The sequence below is a fragment of the Pseudophryne corroboree genome, chromosome 4 (genome assembly GCF_028390025.1).
Source record: "Pseudophryne corroboree isolate aPseCor3 chromosome 4, aPseCor3.hap2, whole genome shotgun sequence".
Taxonomy (NCBI): Eukaryota; Metazoa; Chordata; class Amphibia; order Anura; family Myobatrachidae; genus Pseudophryne; species Pseudophryne corroboree.
In genome coordinates this window covers 780,187,032-780,200,138 of record NC_086447.1, presented here as the reverse complement: position 1 = coordinate 780,200,138, position 13,107 = coordinate 780,187,032, and the positions used below count along the sequence as shown (strand labels likewise).

General features: G+C 45.8%; 1 protein-coding gene across 2 annotated transcripts in view; it reads right to left on the bottom strand.

Moving 5' to 3' along the window:
* BICRAL (BICRA like chromatin remodeling complex associated protein) overlaps positions 1–13,107 on the bottom strand; it is a 196,449-nt gene that overhangs the window by 113,679 nt on the left and 69,663 nt on the right. Inside the window, exon 2 of one of the 2 annotated variants that reach the window (XM_063918308.1) lies at positions 7,726–7,829. The exons of the other annotated variant lie outside the window; for it this stretch is intronic. The gene's annotated coding sequence lies outside the window, so the exon portion shown is untranslated. The remainder of the gene's footprint in view (positions 1–7,725; positions 7,830–13,107) is intronic. 2 annotated transcript variants of the gene reach the window in all.

Genomic DNA, 13,107 nt, shown 5'->3' with positions numbered 1-13,107 from the left:
GGTAAGTAAGTGCAGGGCTGGTCTTGTTCCACACAAAACTTTTTTAGCATAGCAGAGCTGCACAAGCGATCGCAGCCCTGCTATGCTAAAATACACTCCCCCATAGGCGGCGTCAAGTTGGTCGCACGAGCAGCAAAAAGTTGCTACGTGCGATCAACTCGGAATGACCACCATCATTTTGCCCAACTGCTAACAAATTTGCTGCTGCGATCAACTCTGAATTAGGCCATAAGTTAGAACTCTCATTCAGATATTTCAAGGTGACTATTTTTCTTGCAAAATTTGTTCACTGTTTAATCTGAATGTACAGTATATGGGTCAAAGGTATCACAGCTATGGTAACCAAATACTTATATTTCTATAATACTGTAGGTTAATCCTTTTGGTCCAGACATCTCTTTGGGATAAACGGTCACTCCTTATTATTTTCCTCTCCCTTTTTCCTGTCAACCTGGAATGCCCAAGTTAAGGATAAGCACATACAAAAGATAACATCACGCTTAAACAAATAAATCCTACAATTTTGTGTCCTCAATGGCCAATTATCGTTTTTAGAAATAAAAACCAATTCAAATGAGCACTTAACCTGGACTTTTCTGTGTGGTAGGCAAGAGCCTGTCCAGGTTCTAAAACCAAAGTACACGTCATCCTCATTGATAAATCACAAATATTTATAAATAATTTAAGCATAAAGTAAGTAATAGTGATACACTTGATGCGCCAAACTATGTAGACACTGGCTTGCTGATATGTATGCATCAAATGCAGGTCAGGTTACCTGTTTGAGATTGGCCACCTTTCAAGACAGCCTAGCGGTCCAAAAACAGGCTAATTTCTCTCTGTAGCCTTCTCTAAGGGGTATATTTACTAAGGTGTGAGGTTTTGTTTTATTAAGTGGAGATGTTGTCCATAGCAACCAATCAGATTTTACTTAACATTTATCTAGTTACTTCTAGAAAATGGGCAACATCTCCACTTCTAAAAAAAAAAAAAAATCACACCTTGGTAAATATACCCTTTAGATGTTTCCACAGGGACTTCTGCTATGTGTTATATAGGGTTGGGTGTGATATTATATCGACATACTGTGTATCGACATGCAGATTGTCAACAAGTTCAAAATGTCAACAGATAACATGTCAACATTCACTAATGCCAACATTTTTAACATTTCAACGCAGTGGCTAGTCATTTTGATAGTCAGCATGTTGGCTGAAACTACAAATCTACAAAGGTTTCTAATACTAATATCTGGAGAAAACAATGCACCATTTGTTCGAACCTGAACATGAATGATGGCCCTCATTCCGAGTTGATCGGTCGCAAGGCGAATTTAGCAGAGTTACACACGCTAAGCCGCCGCCTACTGGGAGTGAATCTTAGCTTCTTAAAATTGCGACCGATGTATTCGCAATATTGCGATTACTAACTACTTAGCAGTTTCAGAGTAGCTCCAGACTTACTCTGCCTGTGCGATCAGTTCAGTGCTTGTCGTTCCTGGTTGACGTCACAAACACACCCAGCGTTCGCCCAGGCACTCCCACCGTTTCTCCGGCCACTCCTGCGTTTTTTCCGGAAACGGTAGCGTTTTCAGCCACACGCCCCTGAAACGCCGTGTTTCCGCCCAGTAACACCCATTTCCTGTCAATCACATTACGATCGCCGGAGCGAAGAAAAAGCCGTGAGTAAAAATACTTTCTTCATAGTAAAGTTACTTGGCGCAGTCGCAGTGCGAACATTGCGCATGCGTACTAAGCGGAATTTCACTGCGATGCGATGAAAAATACCGAGCGAACAACTCGGAATGAGGGCCGATATGTCCTAGAGCCAATTTTGCTTTAAATCTCTAACATAAGATGGACATCAAGACAATCAACAGCTCTGACCATGCCAGACACGCCCAGCGACAGGGAGGGACAAAGGGGACACTTGTAACGGGCCTCAGAATCTCGGGAGGTCAGTTCCTGTACCCCCTTGCCTGTACCACGCTGTAATCAGCAGGGCACAGGCAGACAGAGAGGAAGATTGGCCAGCCGCTGGCAGGTGGCACAATAAAGTTTGATTTGTGCAACGCATGTGACGTCACACCCACCATATCAATTTTGTATAGTATCCCCTATGTTGAAAAAATAAGATTTTACTTACCGATAAATCTATTTCTCATAGTCCGTAGTGGATGCTGGGGACTCCGTCAGGACCATGGGGAATAGCGGCTCCGCAGGAGACAGGGCACAAAAGCAAGCTTTTAGGATCACATGGTGTGTACTGGCTCCTCCCCCTATGACCCTCCTCCAAGCCTCAGTTAGGTACTGTGCCCGGACGAGCGTACACAATAAGGAAGGATCTTGAATCCCGGGTAAGACTCATACCAGCCACACCAATCACACCGTACAACTTGTGATTTGAACCCAGTTAACAGTATGATAACAATGAAGTAGCCTCTAAAAAAGATGGCTCACAACAATAATAACCCGATTTTTTGTAACAATAACTATGTACAAGTAATGCAGACAATCCGCACTTGGGATGGGCGCCCAGCATCCACTACGGACTATGAGAAATAGATTTATCGGTAAGTAAAATCTTATTTTCTCTAACGTCCTAGTGGATGCTGGGGACTCCGTCAGGACCATGGGGATTATACCAAAGCTCCCAAACGGGCGGGAGAGTGCGGATGACTCTGCAGCACCGAATGAGAGAACTCCAGGTCCTCCTCAGCCAGGGTATCAAATTTGTAGAATTTTGCAAACGTGTTTGCCCCTGACCAAGTAGCTGCTCGGCAAAGTTGTAAAGCCGAGACCCCTCGGGCAGCCGCCCAAGATGAGCCCACCTTCCTTGTGGAATGGGCATTTACAGATTTTGGCTGTGGCAGGCCTGCCACAGAATGTGCAAGCTGAATTGTACTACAAATCCAACGAGCAATAGTCTGCTTAGAAGCAGGAGCACCCAGCTTTTTGGGTGCCTACAATATAAACAGCAAGTCAGACTTTCTGACTCCAGCCGTCCTGGAATTATATATATATATATATATATTTTCAGGGCCCTGACAACGTCTAGCAACTTGGAGTCCTCCAAGTCCCTAGTAGCCGCAGGCACCACAATAGGTTGTTTCAGGTGAAACGCTGACACCACCTTAGGAAGAAACTGGGGACGAGTCCGCAGTTCTGCCCTGTCCGAATGGAAAATCAAATATGGGCTTTTGTAAGACAAAGCCGCCAATTTTGACAATCGCCTGGCCGAGGCCAGAGCCAACAGCATGGTCACTTTCCATGTGAGATATTTCAAATCCACAGATTTGAGTGGTTCAAACCAATATGATTTGAGGAATCCCAACACTACGTTGAGATCCCACGGTGCCACTGGAGGCACACAAGGGCTGTATATGCAATACTCCCTTGACAAACGTCTGGACTTCAGGAACTGAAGCCAATTCTTTCTGGAAGAAAATCTATAGGGCCGAAACTTGAACCTTAATGGACCCCAATTTGAGGCTCATAGACACTCCTGTTTGCAGGAAGTGCAGAAATCGACCTAGTTGAAATTTTTTTCGTGGGGCCTTCCTGGCCTCACCCACGCAACATATTTTTACCACATGTGGTGATAACGTTGTGCGGTCACCTCCTTCCTGGCTTTGACCAGGGTAGGTATGACCTCTTCCGGAATGCCTTTTCCCTTAGGATCCGGCGTTCAAACCGCCATGCCGTCAAACGCAGTCGCGGTAAGTCTTGGAACAGACAAGGTCCCTGCTGGAGCAGGTCCTTTCTTAAAGGCCGATGCCACGGTTCCTCTTGGAACAGACATGGTACTTGCTGAAAGCAAATCCCTTCTTAGCTCCCGAGGCCATTAGTCCTCTGTGAGCATCTCTTGAAGTTCCGGTTACCAAGTCCCTCTTGGCCAATCCGGAGCCACGAGTATAGTTCTTACTCCTCTATGTCTTATAATTCTCAATACCTTGGTTATGAGAAGCAGAGGAGGGAACACATACACCGACTGTTACACCCACGGTGTTACCAGGACGTCCACAGCTATCGCCTGAAGGTCTCGTGACCTGGCGCAATACCTGTCCCATTTTTTGTTCGGGCGGGACGCCATCATGTCCACCTTTGGTCTTTCCCAACGGTTCACAATCATGCGGAAAACTTCCCGATGAAGTTCCCACTCTCCCGGGTGGAGGTCGTGCCTGCTGAGGAAGTCTGCTTCCCAGTCGTCCACTCCCGGAATGAACACTGCTGACAGTGCTATCACATGATTTTCCGCCTAGCGAAAATTCCTTGCAGTTTTGCCACTGCCCTCCTGCTTCTTGTGCCGCCCTTTCTGTTTACGTGGGCGACTGCCGTGATGTTATCCCACTGGATCAATACCGGCTGACCTTGAAGCAGAGGTCTTGCTAAGCTTAGAGCATTATAAATTTGCTCTTAGCTCCAGTATATTTATGTGGAGAGAATTCTCCAGACTTGATCACACTCCTTGTGTGACTGCTCCCCAGCCTCTCAGGCTGGCCTCCGTGGTCACCAGCATCCAATCCTGAATGCCGAATCTGCGGCCCCCTAGAAGATGAGCACTCTGTAATCACCACAGGAGAGACACCCTTGTCCTTGGATATAGGGTTATCCGCTGATGCATCTGAAGATGCGATCCGGACCATTTGTCCAGCAGATCCCACTGAAGAGTTCTTGCGTGAAATCTGCCGAATGGAAGCGCTTCGTAATAAGCCACCATTTTTACCAGGACTCTTGTGCAATGATGCACTGACACTTTTCCTGGTTTTAGGAGGATCCCGATTAGCTCGGATAACTCCCTGGCTTTCTCCTCTGGGAGAAACACCTTTTCCTGGACTGTGTCCAGAATCATCCCTAGGACCAGCAGACGTGTCGTCGGAACAACTGCGGTTTTGGAATATTTAGAATCCACCCGTGCTGTCGTAGAACTACTTGAGATAGTGCTACTCCGACCTCCAACTGTTCTCTGGACCTTGTTCTTATCAGGAGGTCGTCCATTTTCTTTGAAGACGAATCCTCCTTTCGGTCATTACCTTGGTAAGGACCCGGGGTGCCTTGGACAATCCAACGGCATCGTCTTGAAACTGATAGTGACAGTTCTGTACCACGAACCTGAGGTACCCTTGGTGAGAAAAGGCAAATTTTGGGACATGGAGGTAAGCATCCCTGATGTCCCGGGACACCATATAGTCCCCTTGTTCTTTGCTATCACTGCTCTGAGTGACTCCATCTGGATTTGAACCCTTGCAAGTGTTCAAATTTTTCAGATTTAGAATAGGTCTCACCTAGCCTTCAGTACCACCATATAGTGTGGAGTAATACCCCTTTCCTTGTTGTCGGAGGGGTAGTTTTATTATCACCTGCTGGGAATACAGCTTGTGAATTGTTTTCAATACTGCCTCCCTGTCGGAGGGAGACATTGGTACAGCAGACTACAGGAACCTGCGAGGGGGGAAACCTCTCGACATTCCAATCTGTACCCCTTGGATACTACTTGTAGGATCCAGGGGTCCTGTACGGTCCCAGCGTCATGCTGAGAACTTGGTAGAAGCGGTGGAGGGCTTCTGTTCCTGGGAATGGGCTGCCTGCTGCAGTCTTCTTCCCTTTCCTCTATCCCTGGGCAGATATGACTCTTATAGGGACGAAAGGACTGAGGCTGAAAAGACGGTGTCTTTTTCTGCAGAGATGTGACTTAGGGTAAAAAACGGTGGATTTTCCAGCAGTTGCCCTGGCCACCAGGTCCCATGGACCGACCCCAAATAACTCCTCCCCTTTATACGGCAATACATCTTTGTGCCGTTTGGAATCTGCATCACCTGACCACTGTCGTGTCCATAAACATCTTCTTGCAGATATGGACATCGCATTTACTCTTGATGCCAGAGTGCAAATATCCCTCTGCGCATCTCGCATATATAGAAATGCATCCTTTAAATGCTCTATAGTCAATAAAATACTGTCCCTGTCAAAGGTATCAATATTTTTAGTCAGGGAATCCGACCAAGCCACCTCAGCTCTGCACATCCAGGCTGAGGCGATCGCTGGTCGCAGTATAACACCAGCATGTGTGTGTATACTTTTTAGGATATTTTTCAGCCTCCTATCAGCTGGCTCCTTAAGTACGGCCCTATCCGTAGATGGTACCGCCACTTGTTCTGATAAGCGTGTGAGCGCCTTATCCACCCTGAGGGGTGTTTCCCACCGCGCCTTAACTTCTGGCGGGAAAGGGTATACCGCCAATAATTTTCTATCGGGGGAAACCCACGCATCATCACACACTTCATTTAATTTATCTGATTCAGGAAAAACTACAGGAAGTTTTTTCACCTCACACATAATACCCTTTTTTGTGGTACTTGGAGTATCAGAAATATGTAACACCTCCTTCATTGCCCTTAACGTGTGGCCCTAAAAGAAAATACGTTTGTTTCTTCACCGTCGACACTGAAATCAGTGTCCGTGTCTGGGTCTTGTCGACCGACTGAGGTAAATGGGCATTTTACAGCCCCTGACGGTGTTTGAGACGCTTGGACAGATACTAATTTGTTCGCCGGCCCTCTCATGTCGTCAACCGGCTTGCAGCGTGTTGACATTGTCACGTAATTTCCATAAATAAGCCATCCATTCCGGTGTCGACTCCCTAGAGAGTGACAGCACCATTACAGGCAATTTGCTCCGCCTCCTCACCAATATTTTCCTCATACATGTCGACACACACGTACCGACATACAGCACACACATAGGGAATGCTCTGATAGAGGACAGGACCCACTAGCCCTTTGGGGAGACAGAGGGAGAGTTTGCCAGCACACACCAAAACGCTATAATTATCCAGGGACAACCTTTATATAAGTGTTCCTTTTATAGCATTTTAATATATATACATATCGCCAAATCAGTGCCCCCCCTCTCTGTTTTAACCCTGTTTCTGTAGTGCAGTGCAGGGGAGATCATGGGAGCCTTCCCACCAGCCTTTCTGTGAGGGAAAATGGCGCTGTGTGCTGAGGAGAATAGGCCCCGCCCCCTTTTCGGCGGGCTTCTTCTCCGGAGTTTTAGATATCTGGCAGGGGTTAAATACATCCATATAGCCTCAAGGGCTATATGTGATGTATTTTTCGCCATACAGGTATTATACATTGCTGCCCAGGGTGCCCCCCCCCAGCGCCCTGCACCCTCCGTGACCGCTGTGTGAAGTGTGCTGACAACAATGGCGCACAGCTGCAGTGCTGTGCGCTACCTGATGAAGACTGAGAGTCTTCTGCCGCCTGGTTCCGGACCTCTTCATCTTCAGCATCTGCAAGGGGGGTCGGCGGCGCGGCTCCGGGACGAACCCCAGGGCGAGCCCTGTGTTCCGACTCCCTCTGGAGCTATGTCCAGTAGCCTAAGAATCCAATCCATCCTGCACGCAGGTGAGTTGAAAATCTCTCCCCTAAGTCCCTCGATGCAGTGAGCCTGTTGCCAGCAGGACTCACTGAAAATAAAGAACCTAAAAACTTTTTCTAAGCAACTCTTTAAGAGAGCCACCTAGATTGCACCCTTCTCGGCCGGGCACAAAAACCTAACTGAGGCTTGGAGGAGGGTCATAGGGGGAGGAGCCAGTACACACCATGTGATCCTAAAAGCTTGCTTTTGTGCCCTGTCTCCTGCGGAGCCGCTATTCCCCATGGTCCTGACGGAGTCCCCAGCATCCACTAGGACGTTAGAGAAATAGGATTTTGGTACTTACCAGGTAAATCCTTTTCTTTGAATCCATAGGGGGCACTGGAGTACTCTTGGGGATATGGACGGCACCTTTAGTGTAGATAAACGCAGTCCTCCATCTAACCCCGTCTGTAGAAATAACAAAAGACGGGATAACTTGAAAGATGATGTCGGAAACTTCCGAGCTTCACACAAACCTATATAGGCACGCCAAATTCTGTAATAGTGAGCTGCCGTAACCGGCTTCCTAGCACGTAACATGGTTGGTATAACCGAATCTGGAATGCCCTCTCTTCTTAAGAGGGCGGTCTCAACAGCCACCCCGTCAAACGCAGCCGCGCTAAATCAGGGTAAAGGAACGGACCCTGTTGTAACAGGTCTGGACGTAGCGGGAGCGGCCAAGGATCGTCTGCGAGTAATCCGCGGAAATCCGAGAACCAAGCTCTCCGAGGCCAATGAGGCGCCACTAGTATGACTGTGGTGGACGCTCTGTGGGGCTTGTCTCTTCCAAGTGCTGATTGGATTTCTAAGTGCCAGTTTTAAACAGCAAAAAGGTGAACTCTGATTAATCAGTCTATCCATATAGGGATAGTAATATTGTGAGAGAAAGTAATCTGATTCTGATTAGTATCTATACTATATCTATAATCTGATTCTGATTGTTTGTATCTATACTGTTTCTTTTTGTTTTAATATATCTGTACTGGGTTGTTGTTTTTTTGGAGGGGGGAAAAAAAAGTGTGAGGTGAAAAGCCAGAGGGGTTAACTCAGGTGTGAGTAATCAGGAGTAATCAGGAGGAGGAGGGGCTGATTAAGGCAGCTGGCTGGGCCTATATAAGCAGTGACTAGACTCTTGGAGCTCGCTCTGTGGGGCTTGTCTCTTCCAAGTGCTGATTGGATTTCTAAGTGTGAGTTTTAAACAGCAAAAAGGTGAGTTTTATAATACACAATACACAATCAAGAACACACATTTGCAGTACCATTAAACTTCCGGTGAGGCTGCAAGGGGCTGACCTTGTGAGTGAGTGAGAGGGTCTCTTACTTGGAGTAGCAGCTTGGAGTAGCAGAGGGGCTGTGATTGTGCGTGTGTGCGGGGTTTTTTTTTTGTGTGTTTTTCCAGGAGCTGGAAGCCGAGTGAAAAGGAGGTGCAGTGAGCTAGAACAACTGCAACTGCTAAGTGGAGTATAGGTGCCGCAGGAGAGAGTACTACGGCTGCATAAAAGTGAAGGACCAAGAACCGCACAAAGATAGATAAGTATAAGCCAGCTTAATTTATTGTATAAGTGAGATTGCTTGTCTTCTACTATTTATTTTTGCTGCTTTTTCTGTGAGAGTAACAGGGAGTTAGTAAACAATATGGGAGGGGCTGTGATTGAGGACCTCACTCAGTGCATGTCGTGCAAGATGTATGCACACCTGGAGCTACAGGCCCAGTGTGATTACATCTGCACGAGGTGTGTGCGAACGGTTGCCCTGGAAGCCCAGGTAACTGATCTAGAGCAAACCGTTACGCGACTGAGGGGGATTCACAATCCCGAGCGTAGTTTAGACAGAACGGTGGAGGAGTTGCGGGAGGGGTCACTGGTAGAAGAGGATGATGATCAGGTAGCCAGTTGGGTCACAGTTAGAAGGAAGAAAAAGAGGGGGAGGCACGACATCTCCGAACTATCAAACCCGAACAAATTTGCCCGATTGGACGAGGAATCGGAGGATGATAGTGAAGAAATCACGGTGCCGGAGGAGACTGCTCCCTCTAGCATCCAGAGGTGCGGTCCCTCTGGCGCGGTTGGGATAAAAGATAGAGAGGTACCTAGTCAGATGGTGGTGGTAGGGGATTCTATCATCAGGAAGGCAGATAGGGCAATCTGCTACCGGGACCGTGATCGCCGTACAGTCTGTTGTCTCCCGGGTGCTCGGGTACGGCACATCGCGGACCGGGTAGATAGATTGTTGGGAGGGGCTGGCAAAGACCCGGCGGTCTTGGTGCACGTTGGCACCAATGACAAAGTTAGCGGAAGGTGGGATGTCCTTAAGAAAGACTATAGGGACTTAGGAAAGAAACTGAAGGCAAGGACATCTAAGGTAATATTCTCGGAATTATTACCCGTGCCACGCGCTAGTCCAGGGAGGCAGAGGGAGATTAGGGAGGTAAATGTGTGGCTTAGGGATTGGTGCAGGAAAGAGGGGTTTGTGTTCCTGGAACACAGGGCGGACTTCTCAGTCAGGCGCCATCTCTTTTGTCGTGACGGATTGCAACTGACTGAGGAGGGGGCAGCGGTGCTGGGGGGAAGGATGGTTAGAAGGTTGGAGGAGATTTTAAACTAGGAGCCTGGGGGGAGGGTCTAGCTAGAAACTACGGGTCATGCAGTGAGAATAGTGGGGATGGCGGTAGTAAACGAAATGGGGGAGAAGTTGGGGGGAGGGTAAGAGCAGGCGGTAAGGTTACTAACATGGGTACTAAAAGGGATTTTACCAAAGCACTAACCAATGACGATTACAGGTCATCCTTGCTACATAAGGTGAAAGATGTCCCTAACGCAAGGGAAAATACTTATCTTAGTTGTATGTATGTAAACGCCAGAAGCATTACTGGTAAAAAGGGTGAACTAGAAATACTTGCAGCAAGCAAACAGTATGATATTATAGGCATTACTGAAACTTGGTGGGATAAATCTCATGATTGGACAGTCAATCTAGAGGGCTATACACTGTTTAGGAGAGACAGACTAAATAAAAAGGGTGGAGGGGTGTGTCTTTACGTAAAGCCGTTTTTAAAACCTAATATATGGGAAGATATTCAGGAGGGGACTGTAGACACTGTCGAGACATTATGGGTAGAAATTGCATGCGGGGAAAAAGGAATAAAAAAGTTAGTATTGGGTGTATGCTATATGCCGCCTGGTATCAACGCATCTGATGATGAATTGTTACTAAAGCAAATTGAAAGAGCAGCAGGAGTAGGAGACATAGTAGTGATGGGAGATTTTAACTATCCAGAGATAAACTGGAAAAACGACTTATGTGATACTGCTAGGGGCAATATGTTTTTAAACACACTTAATGATAACTACTTAGTCCAACTAATTGAGGAACCAACTAGGTACAATGCAATCTTAGACCTGGTATTAACAAACAATGGGGATTTGGTATCAGGTATTATAGTAGGGGAACCCATAGGAAACAGCGACCACAATATGGTCACATTCAATATCAGTTTCTATAAACAGCCCTATACTGGCTCAACTAGGACTTTAAACTTTAGCAAAGCAAATTTTGAAAAGATGAGAGTATTTTTCAGGGATATTGAATGGGAAGGTTTGTTTTTAGGAAAAAATACTACGGAGAAATGGGAGGTACTAAAATTCCTGCTAGCTAAAAATACACTCAAATGTATTCCTATGAGTAGCAAAAAAAGGAATAAAAATCATAAACCGATGTGGCTTAACAAAAAGATTAAGGAACTTATGGGCAAGAAAAGGCGAGCATTTAAAAAATACAAATCTGACGGGGAAGCAGAGTCATTTCAGCACTATAAGGAATGTAACAAAATTTGCAAAAAGGAAATAAGAGCGGCTAAAGTAGAAACTGAAAAACTAGTAGCAAAGGAAAGCAAAGCGAATCCCAAAAAATTATTTAAATACATTAATAGCAAGAGATTAAAGAAGGAGAGTATAGGCCCTTTAAAAGACAAGTTGGGAGTCTTAAGCAAAAATGATAATGACATAGCGGACACACTAAATGAGTTTTTTTCAACAGTATTCACTAGAGAGGACCCAATTCAGGGACTGACACACAATCTCAATAATGAGAATATCACACTGATAGGTACTTATTTAAGCGAGGAAGTAGTCTGTGACCGATTAAAACATTTAAAGATAAATAAATCACCAGTGCCCGATGGCATTCATCCAAGGGCTCTAATGGAGCTTCACTCTGAACTGGCAAAACCGCTATCTTTGATCTTTAAGGATTCCGTTATATCAGGTATGGTTCCCAAAGACTGGCGTATAGCGGAAGTAGTGCCTATATTCAAAAAGGGAAGTAAAGCTGAACCAGGTAATTATAGACCAGTTAGTCTTACATCTATAGTGGGGAAAGTATTGGAAGGTATTCTAAGAGATAGTATTCAGAAGTTCCTTGAAACCAATAAGGTCATTAAAAGGAATCAACATGGGTTTATGAAGGACAGATCCTGTCAAACCAACTTACTTGGCTTTTATGAAACAGTAAGCGCAAACCTAGATCAGGGTAAAGACGTGGATGTAATCTTTTTAGACTTTGCCAAAGCGTTCGATACTGTACCACACATGAGACTTATCTATAAGCTACAAGAATCAGGGCTAGGAAGCACAATATGCACTTGGGTCAAAAACTGGTTAGATAATAGGGAGCAGCGCGTTGTGGTTAATGGATCTTTTTCAACTTGGACTGAAGTGCTAAGTGGTGTGCCGCAAGGCTCAGTATTAGGACCGCTATTGTTCAATATTTTCATTAACGACCTAACAGAAGGTCTAGAGAGCATGGTGTCAATTTTTGCAGATGATACCAAATTGTGTAAGGCTATAAATACAGAGGAGGATGCCGAGTCTCTTCAGAACGACTTAGTTAAATTAGAAGCATGGGCAGCCAAATGGAGAATGCGCTTCAACACAGACAAGTGTAAGGTAATGCACTGTGGTAACAAGAACAAAAATTACACCTACCTACTAAATGGGGTAAAATTAGGGGATTCTGTACTGGAAAAGGACTTAGGTGTCCTCATAGATAGCAAGCTAAGCAGTAGTACCCAAAGTAGGACTGCAGCAAAGAAGGCTTATAAGATATTAGCATGCATAAAACGGGGTATTGATGCTAGGGACGAGAGTATTATACTCCCGTTATATAAATCACTGGTGAGGCCACACCTTGAATACTGTGTATAATTCTGGGCACCGTACTACAAAAAGGATATCCTGGAGCTTGAAAAGGTACAGAGGAGGGCGACCAAACTAATTAAGGGCATGGAGACGATGGAATACAAGGAAAGGCTTGAAAGACTAGGCATGTTTACATTGGAAAAGCGAAGACTAAGAGGGGATATGATCAACATCTACAAATATATAAGGGGACAATACACAGAGCTTGCGCGGGACCTGTTTTTGGTTAGATCAACACAAAGGACTCGTGGACACTCGCTCAGGTTAGAGGAGAGGAGATTCCGCACAATACGGCGTAAAGGCTTTTTCACGGTAAGGACAATACGTGTTTGGAATTCCCTGCCCGAGGGAGTTGTGATGGCGGAATCTGTCAACACCTTTAAGAATGGGTTAGATAAATTCCTAATGGATAAGGATATCCAGGGGTATGGTGCATAGTCATGCATTATAGTTACTATAAATAGGGATAAAATGCAACGGCTGACAGCAGC